Below are 8620 nucleotides of genomic sequence, written 5' to 3'. Positions count from 1 at the left end.
TAGATTTCACACACACACACACACACACACACACACACACACACACACACACACGCACACCAAATATCCAAAGTCATAGAGAATAAGTTGGCTTGAGATGATCACTGATATATGATTCTGTTTCTTTATCTCTATTAGGAAGAGTGAGTGTGGGGGAGGGAGTGAGTGAGTGGGAGGTGAGGTGTGGGAGGGAGTGAGGTGAGTGTGGGGAGGGAGTGGTGTGTGTGGGAGGGAGTGGTGAGTGTGAGGTGAGTGGTGAGTGTGGGGGAGGTGGTGAGTGTGGGGAGTGGTGGTGAGTGTGGGGAGGTGGAGGTGTGGGGGAGGTGGTGGTGAGTGTGGGGAGGGTGGTGAGTGTGGGGGTGTGGTGGTGGTGTGGGGAGGGTGGTGGGGTGTGGGGAGGGGTGGTGAGGTGTGGGAGTGGTGGAGTGAGTGTGGGGGAGTGGTGAGTGAGTGTGGGGGTGAGGTGTGAGTGTGGGGAGGGGAGTGGTGAGGTGTGGGGGGGAGGGAGGGGGTGAGTGTGGGAGGAGGGGTGAGTGGTGAGGTTGGGGGAGGTGGTGGTGTGGGGAGGGTGGTGGTGGTGAGTGTGGGGGGAGGGTGGGTGAGGTGTGGGGGAGGTGGTGAGGTGTGGGGAGGGTGGTGTGGGGGAGGGTGAGGTGAGTGTGGGGGAGGGGTGAGTGGAGGTGTGGGTGGGGAGGGTGGTGAGGTGTGGGGGAGGGTGAGTGTGGGGAGGGTGGTGAGTGAGTGAGTGTGGGGGAGGGTGTGGGTGTGGGGAGGGAGTGAGTGGTGGTGGTGAGTGTGGGGGAGGGTGGTGGAGTGTGGGGGGAGGGGGTGAGTGAGTTTGGGGAGGAGGTGGTGAGTGAGTTTGGGGAGTGAGGTGAGGTGTGGGGAGGAGGGAGTGAGTGGTGGTGAGGTGTGGGGAGAGTGGTGAGTGTGGGGGAGGTGAGTGAGGTTTGGGGGAGGGAGGAGTGAGTGAGTTTGGGAGGGAGTGAGTGGGTGTGGGGGGGAGGGTGGGTTTGGGGGGGAGGGAGGTGGAGTGAGTTTGGGGGAGGGTGGGTGAGTGTGGGGAGGGAGGGTGAGTGAGTTTGGGGGAGGGAGGGGGAGTGAGTTTGGGGGAGAGTGGTGAGTGTGGGGGAGGGTGGTGGTGAGTGTGGGGAGGAGGTGAGGAGGTGTGGGGAGGGAGGTGAGTGTGGGGAGGGGTGGTGAGTTTGGGGGAGGGAGGGGTGAGTGAGGTGTGGGGAGGTGAGTGTGAGTTTGGGGAGGGAGGTGGTGAGGTGTGGGGGAGGGTGAGGTGGTGGTGTGAGGTGTGGGGAGGGAGTGGTGGTGAGGTGAAGGTGTGGGGGAGGGGTGGTGAGTTAATGTGAATAAGTGGTGAATGGGTGAGCTAATGAATAGAATCAGTGAGTTAATGAATAAGTGGTGGTGGTGGTGGTGGTGGTGGTGGTGGTGGAAGTAAGTGGTGGTGGTGAGTAAGTGAGTTAGTGAGTTACATTATATATAGCTGTTTGAATAATTTTATCTAACACGGTTTGTACTCCTGTCTGCCTTTGTTTTGTGTTTACAACTACACCCAAAAAAACTATAAGTATTCTAACATATATATATAAGAAACAAAATATACTAATTCACCAAAAATTCCCTAATCTCCCCTCCCCAAGTCTCTAATCTCCCTCCTCCCTCCTCCTGCACCAGACACACAGTGACTTAGCATCCCTGATTGTGTGTGTGTGTGTGTGTCCATTGCACAGTACACACAAATATGTACACACACGAACCATGTATACATACAGTGTGCATTAACCCCGTTCCACACTTATGTCGGGAGAGGTTGGTTAGGTTAGGTTAGGTTAGATTTGGTTAGGTTAGGTTAGGTTAGATTTGGTTAGGTTAGGTTAGGTTAGATTGGGTTAGGTTAGGTTAGGTTAGATTTGTTAGGTTGGGTTTGGTTAGGTTAGGTTAGGTTAGGTTAGGTTAGATTTCGTTTAGGTTAGGTTAGTTAGGTTAGGTTAGATTTGGTTAGGTTAGGTTTGGTTACGTTAGGTTAGATTTGGTTAGGTTAGGGTTTGGTTGCGTTAGGGTTAGGTAGATTTGTTAGGTTAGGTTACGTTAGGTTAGGTTAAAGCTTGGTTACGTTAGGTTAGGTTGTTTGGTTTTGCTAGGTTAGGTTAGGATTTGTTAGGTTGGGAGGTTAGGTTTGTTCTCCTCCTCCTCCTCCTCCCTCCTCCTCCTCCTCCTCCTCCTCCTCCTCCTCCTCCTCCTGCTTCTCCTCCTCCTCCTCCTCCTCCTCCTCCTCCTCCTCCTCCTCCTCCTCCTCCTCCTCCTCCTCTCCTCCTCCTCCTCCTCCTCCTCCTCCTCCTCCTCCTCCTCCTCCTCCTCCTCCCGCCTCCTCCTCCTCCTCCTCCTCCTCCTCCTCCTCCTCCTCCTCCTCCTCCTCCTCCTCCTCCTCCCTCCTCCTATTTATAACCACAGACGAGCATTGTAATAGGCGTCGCAGTCCATTTATACGTGTTGTAATGGGGGCCAGCGTTTGTACTAGTATGTAATGGGTACTAATGGGGTGAAGGTAACTTTGGTTAGGTTAGGTTAGGTTAGGTTAGTTTTTTTTGTTTTTTGGTTTGGTTAGGTTAGTTGGTTAGGTTAGGTTGGGTTTGGTTAGGTTAGGTTAGGTTAGGTTAGGTTGGGTTTGGTTAGGTTAGGTTAGGTTAGGTTAGGTTAGGTTTTTGTTTTTGGTTAGGTTAGTTAGGTTTTATGTCAATAGTTAATAAAGGGAATGACTTAGTGGTTTATTTTATGGAAGGAAATTGATGTTTGTGTTGTATTTTATGTGTTGTATGGGGGAGAGATGTATGTATGTATGTATGTATGGTTGTATGTATGTATGTATGGTTGTATGTATGTATGGTTGTAAATATGTATGTATGTATGTATGGTTGTATGTATGTATGTATGTATGGTTAGCCCTTTAGGAAGCCGTCCGCACCTCCCTACCAAATTTCAGGTGTCTTCAAAACTATAGAAATGAAGGACACACACACACACAAACAAACACACACACACACACACACACACACACACACACACACACACACACACACACACACACACACCTGCACACACACACACACACACACACACCAACAAATCAAGAGGAGAAACAATATATGTATGTTGTGTTGTCAATAGTAAGAGAAACAATTGAGACCCTGCACTGTAAATGAGGCAGAAAGTTAGATCAGCCTCCTGGGACTGTGGTAGTGGTGAGTGAGTGTGTGATGGTGGTGGTAGTGAGTGAGTGTGAGAGAGTGAGTGGAGTGTGAGAGAGTGAGTGAGTGTGAGAGAGTGAGTGAGTGTGAGAGTCTTAAAGTAAACACTGTACATCCTGACGTGTGGCCCATTGTTCTGTTGTTTACCTCATCTCACTCCTCACTCCCTCACTCTCACTCCTTCTCCCTCCCTCACTCACTCCTTCCTCCCCCTCACTCCTCACTTCCTTCCCTCCTCACTTCTTACTCCAGCACCTCTTCTTCCCTCACCTCACTCCTCACCTCCCTCCCTCTCTCCTCCTCCCTCTTCCTTTCTTTTCTCTTCTCTCTCTCTGTCATTCGAGATGCTCCTTGCTCTTCGCCAGACGGTTCGCCAGGTTTTTTAGTACTGTGTGTGCTGGGGGCTACGTCAAGCCATTGATCACGAGTGACAGCCAATCAGAGTGTGTTTTGCTGATGGCCATTGTGATGACGTCACCTACAATTGACCAATCACCGCAAGCCATAATGATTTAAGATACGAGCTCTCGACACATGGTTAATTGACACACTTATTTAACCCAGTTGAGACACTCTTACTTGACTTAACGATTAATTGACACACGCTTAATTGGCACACTCACGCTTAATTGGCACACTCACGCTTAATTGTTACACTCACGCTTAATTGACACACTCACGCTTAATTGACACACTCACGCTTAATTGACTTGGCGGTACTAGGGTGGTGGTGGAGGGTGGCTTTGATACTAGGTGGTGGTGGAGGGTGGCTCTGAGGTACAAGGTGGTGGTGAGGGTGGCTCTGGAGGTACTAGGTGGTGGTGGGGTGGCCTGGAGGCACAGTGGTGGTGGGGGTGGCTCTGGAGGTACTAGGTGGTGTGAGGGTCTAGGAGGTACTAGGTGGTGGTGGAGGGTGGCTCTAGAGGTACTAGGTGGTGGTGGAGGGCTCAGGGGTACTAGGTGGTGGTGAGGGTGGCTCTGGAGGTACTAGGTGGTGGTGGAGGGTGGCCTTGGAGGTACTAGGTGGTGGAGGGTGGCTTGGAGGTACTAGGTGGTGGTGGAGGTGGCTCTGGAGGTGCCTAGGTGGTGGTGGAGGGGGCTCTAGGGGTACTAGGTGGTGGTGGAGGGTGGCTTGGAGGTACTAGGTGGTGGTGAGGGTGGCTCTGGGAGGCCAGGTGGTGAGGGTGGCTCTGGAGGTACTAGGTGGTGGTGAGGGTGGCTCTGGAGGTACTAGGTGGTGTGAGGGTGGCTCTGGAGGTACTAGGTGGTGGTGGAGGGTGGCTCTGGAGGTATAGGTGGTGGTGGAGGGTGGGCTCGGAGGTACTAGGTGGTGGTGGAGGGTGGCTCTAGAGGTACTAGGGTGGTGGTGGAGGGTGGCTCTGGAGGTACTAGGTGGTGGTGGAGGGTGGTTTAGGGGTACTAGGTGGTGGTGGAGGGTGGCTCTGAGGTACTAGGGTGGTGGTGGAGGGTGGCTCTGAGGTACTAGGTGGTGGTGGAGGGTGGTTCTGGAGGTACTAGGTGGTGGTGGAGGGTGGCTCTGGAGGTACTAGGGTGGTGGAGTGTGCCTCAGTACTAGGTGGTGGTGGAGGGTGTCTGGAGGTACTAGGTGGTGGTGGAGGGTGGTCTGGAGGTACCAGGGTGGTGGAGGGTGGCCCTGGAGGTACTAGGTGGTGGTGGAGGTGGTTCTGGAGGTACTAGGTGGTGGTGGAGGTGGCTCTGGAGGTACTAGGTGGTGGTGGAGGTGGCTCTGGAGGTACTAGGTGGTGGTGGAGGGTGGCTCTGGAGGTACTAGGTGGTGGTGGAGGGTGGCTCTAGAGGCACTAGGTGGTGGTGGAGGGTGGCTCTGGAGGTACTAGGTGGTGGTGAGGGTGGCTCTGGAGGTACTAGGTGGTGGTGGAGGGTGGTTCTGGAGGTACTAGGTGGTGGTGGAGGGTGTCTTGGAGGTACTAGGTGGTGGTGGAGGGTGGCTCTGGAGGTACTAGGTGGTGGTGGAGGGTGGTTCTGGAGGCAACTAGGTGGTGGTGGAGGGTGGCTCTGGGAGGTACTAGGTGGTGGTGGGAGGGTGGCTCTGGAGGTACTAGGTGGTGGAGGGTGGCTCTAGAGGCACTAGGTGGTGGTGGAGGGTGGCTCTGGAGGTACTAGGTGGTGGTGGAGGGTGGCTCTGGAGGTACTAGGTGGTGGAGGTGGCTCTGGAGGCACAGGTGGTGGTGGGAGGTGGCTCTGGAGGTACTAGGTGGTGTGGAGGGTGGCTTGGAGGTACTAGGTGGTGGTGGAGGTGGTTCTGAGGCTAGGGTGGTGGAGGGTGGCTCTGGAGGTACTAGGTGGTGGTGGAGGCTGGCCCTGGAGGTACGATGGTGGTGGGAGGCCGACCTGAGGTACTAGATGGTGGTGGAGGCCGGCCCTGAGGTACTAGATGGTGGTGGATGCTGGCCCTTGAAGGTACTAGATGGTGTGGAGGCTGGCTCTGAGGTACTAGATGGTGGTGAGGCCGGCCCTGGAGGTACTAGATGGTGGTGGGAGGCTGGCCTTGAAGGTACTAGATGGTGGTGGAGGCCCTGGAGGTACTAGATGGTGGTGGAGGCCGGCCCTTGAAGGTACTAGATGGTGGTGGAGGCCGGCCCTGAAGGTACTAGATGGTGGTGGAGGCCGACCCTGAGGTACTAGGATGGTGGTGGAGGCCGGCCCTTGAAGGTACTAGATGGTGGTGGATGCGCCTGAAGGTATAGATGGTGGTGAGGCGGGTCCTGAGGCAGATGGGTGGAGGCTGGCCCTTGAAGGTACTAGATGGTGGTGGAGGCCGGCCCTGGAGGTACTAGATGGTGGTGGAGGCCGCCCTTGAAGGTACTAGATGGTGGTGGAGGCCGGCCCTCTGAAGGTACTAGATGGTGGTGGAGGCCGGCCCTGGAGGTACTAGATGGTGGTGGAGGCCGGCCCTGGAGGTACTAGATGGTGGTGGAGGCCGGCCCTTGGAAGGTACTAGATGGTGGTGGAGGCCGGCCCTTGAAGGTACTTGATGGTGAGGGTCCTTGAAGGTACTAGATGGTGGTGGAGGCTGCCCGGATGTACTGAGTGGTGGTGGAGGCTGGCCTTGAAGGTACTAGATGGTGGTGGAGGCTGGCTCCTGGAGGTACTAAGGATGGTGGTGGAGGCTGGCCCTTGAAGGTACTAGGATGGTGGTGGAGGCCGGCCCTGGAGGTACTAGGATGGTGGTGGAGGCTGGCTCTGGAGGTATATAGGATGGTGTTGGAGGCCGGCCCTGGAGGTACTAGATGGTAGGAGGCCGGCCCTGGAGGTACTAGATGGTGGTGGAGGCCGGCCCTGAAGGTACTAGATGGTGGTGGAGGCCGGCCCTTGAAGGTACTAGATGGTGGTGGAGGCCGGCCCTTGAAGGTACTAGATGGTGGTGGAGGCCGGGCCCTTGAAGGCACTAGATGGTTGGAGGCCGGCCCTAGGTGCCTAGATGGTGGTGGAGGCCGGCCCTGGAGGTACTAGATGGTGGTGGAGGCCGGCACTGGAGGTACTAGATGGTGGTGGAGGCCGGCCCTGGAGGTAAGGAGGCCAAGGCTGGGGTGGGGCCAGAATACACATGTGTCGTCCCCCACACCAGCTGTCATCATGTGAACCGCAAGTGTCACGTTACCTCTCTTTACCCTCCTGCTGTTGTCTGCACTCTCCTGCTGCTTTGTCTGCTTTACCTCCTGCTGTTGCCTGCTGTGTTATGCTTACCCTCCTGCTGTTGTCGCTTACCCTCCCTGTTGTCTGCTGTGTTATGCTTACCCTCCTGCTGTTTGCCTGCTGTGTTATCTTACCCTCCTGCTGTTGTCTGCTTACCCTCCTGCTGTTGTCTGCTGTGTATTCTTACCCTCCTGCTGTTGTCTGCTTCACCCTCCTGCTGTTGCCTGCTGTGTTATGCTTACCCCTCCTGCTGTTGTCTGCTTACCCTCCTGCTGTTGCCTGCTGTGTTATGCTTACCCTCCTGCTGTTGCCTGCTGTATGCTTAGCCTCCTGCTGTTGTCTGCTTACCCTCCTGCTGTTGTCTGCTGTGTTATGCTTACCCTCCTGCTGTTGTCTGCTGTGTTATTCTTCCCCCTGCTGTCTTGTATGCTTACCCTCCTGCTGTTGTCTGCTGTGTTATGCTTACCCTCCTGCTGTTGTCTGCTGTGTTATTCTTACCCTCCTGCTGTTGTCTGCTGTGTTATGCTTACCCTCCTGCTGTTGTCTGCTGTGTTATGCATTCCCCCCTGCTGTGCTATGCTATGCTTACCCTCCTGCTGTTGTCTGCTGTGTTATGTATTCCCCCCTGCTGTCTGCTGTCTGCTGGCTAATAGAATCCTAAGTATTATTTTGACGTTATATTATTTATTTTTTTTTGCATAAACATACGATGAAATTTTAACTTCGACATCTTTATGAATATGGTGTGTGTGTGTGTGTGTGTGTGTGTGTGTGTGTGTGTGTGTGTGTGTGTGTGTGTGTGTGTGTGTGTGTGTGTGTGTGTGTGTGTGTGTGTGTGTGTGTGTGTGTACGAGTATATATTTGTGTACGAGTATATGGAAGTAAATTGTTTTATGTGTGTGCGTATGTATGTATGTATGTATGTATGCATCCGGTGTGTGTACATGTGTGAACTAACAGTGTACATAGTTCAGATCAGGGTAGAATAACATTGTACTATTCAAATTTTATTTTGTCCCCCCCCCCCCCCCCCCCCCCCCCCCTCTCTCTCTACGGTTGTCAATTTTATTACCGTGATGAACTATTACTGACTGACTGGGCTGTGTTGACTGAGACTTGGTGGTGGTGGTAATGTTGTTGTTGTGGTGGTAATTGTTGTTGTTGGTGGTGGTAATTGTTGTTATTATTATTATTATTTTAATTTGTTGTTGGTGGTGATTGTTGTTGATCTTGCTATTATTTTTATTTGTTGTTGTTTGTTGTTATTGGTAGTTGTTTTGTTAGTTATATTTTATTTTTTTTATTAGTATTATTATTATTATTATTATTATTTGTAGTAGTAGGTTTAGTTTATTATTATTACTATTATTACTATCATTACTACTATTATCATTATCATCATTATGTCATTATCATCATTATGTCATTAGCCCAATTTGGACTTAGGAGACAAAAAACTGATAAACTTGGTTACTTAAGAGAAAATATAACCAAGTTGTTTGTTTACTTATAAAATGAAAGTTGATATTGTTAGGTGTGTTGTTTGTGTGGTGGGTGCTTGTGTGCTGATGTCACGGTGAGGAGTGATGTCATGGTGAGAGGAGAGAGAGAGAGAGAGAGAGAGAGAGAGAGATTATGTATATGAGTTTGCATGTGTTAAAGAGAGAGAGATAGAGTCTTCAAAA

Source organism: Homarus americanus, unplaced genomic scaffold (assembly GCF_018991925.1).
Source record: "Homarus americanus isolate GMGI-L3 unplaced genomic scaffold, GMGI_Hamer_2.0 scaffold48220, whole genome shotgun sequence".
Taxonomy (NCBI): Eukaryota; Metazoa; Arthropoda; class Malacostraca; order Decapoda; family Nephropidae; genus Homarus; species Homarus americanus.
The sequence above is the reverse complement of the archived record's forward strand: the minus strand, read 5'-3'. Positions refer to the sequence as shown.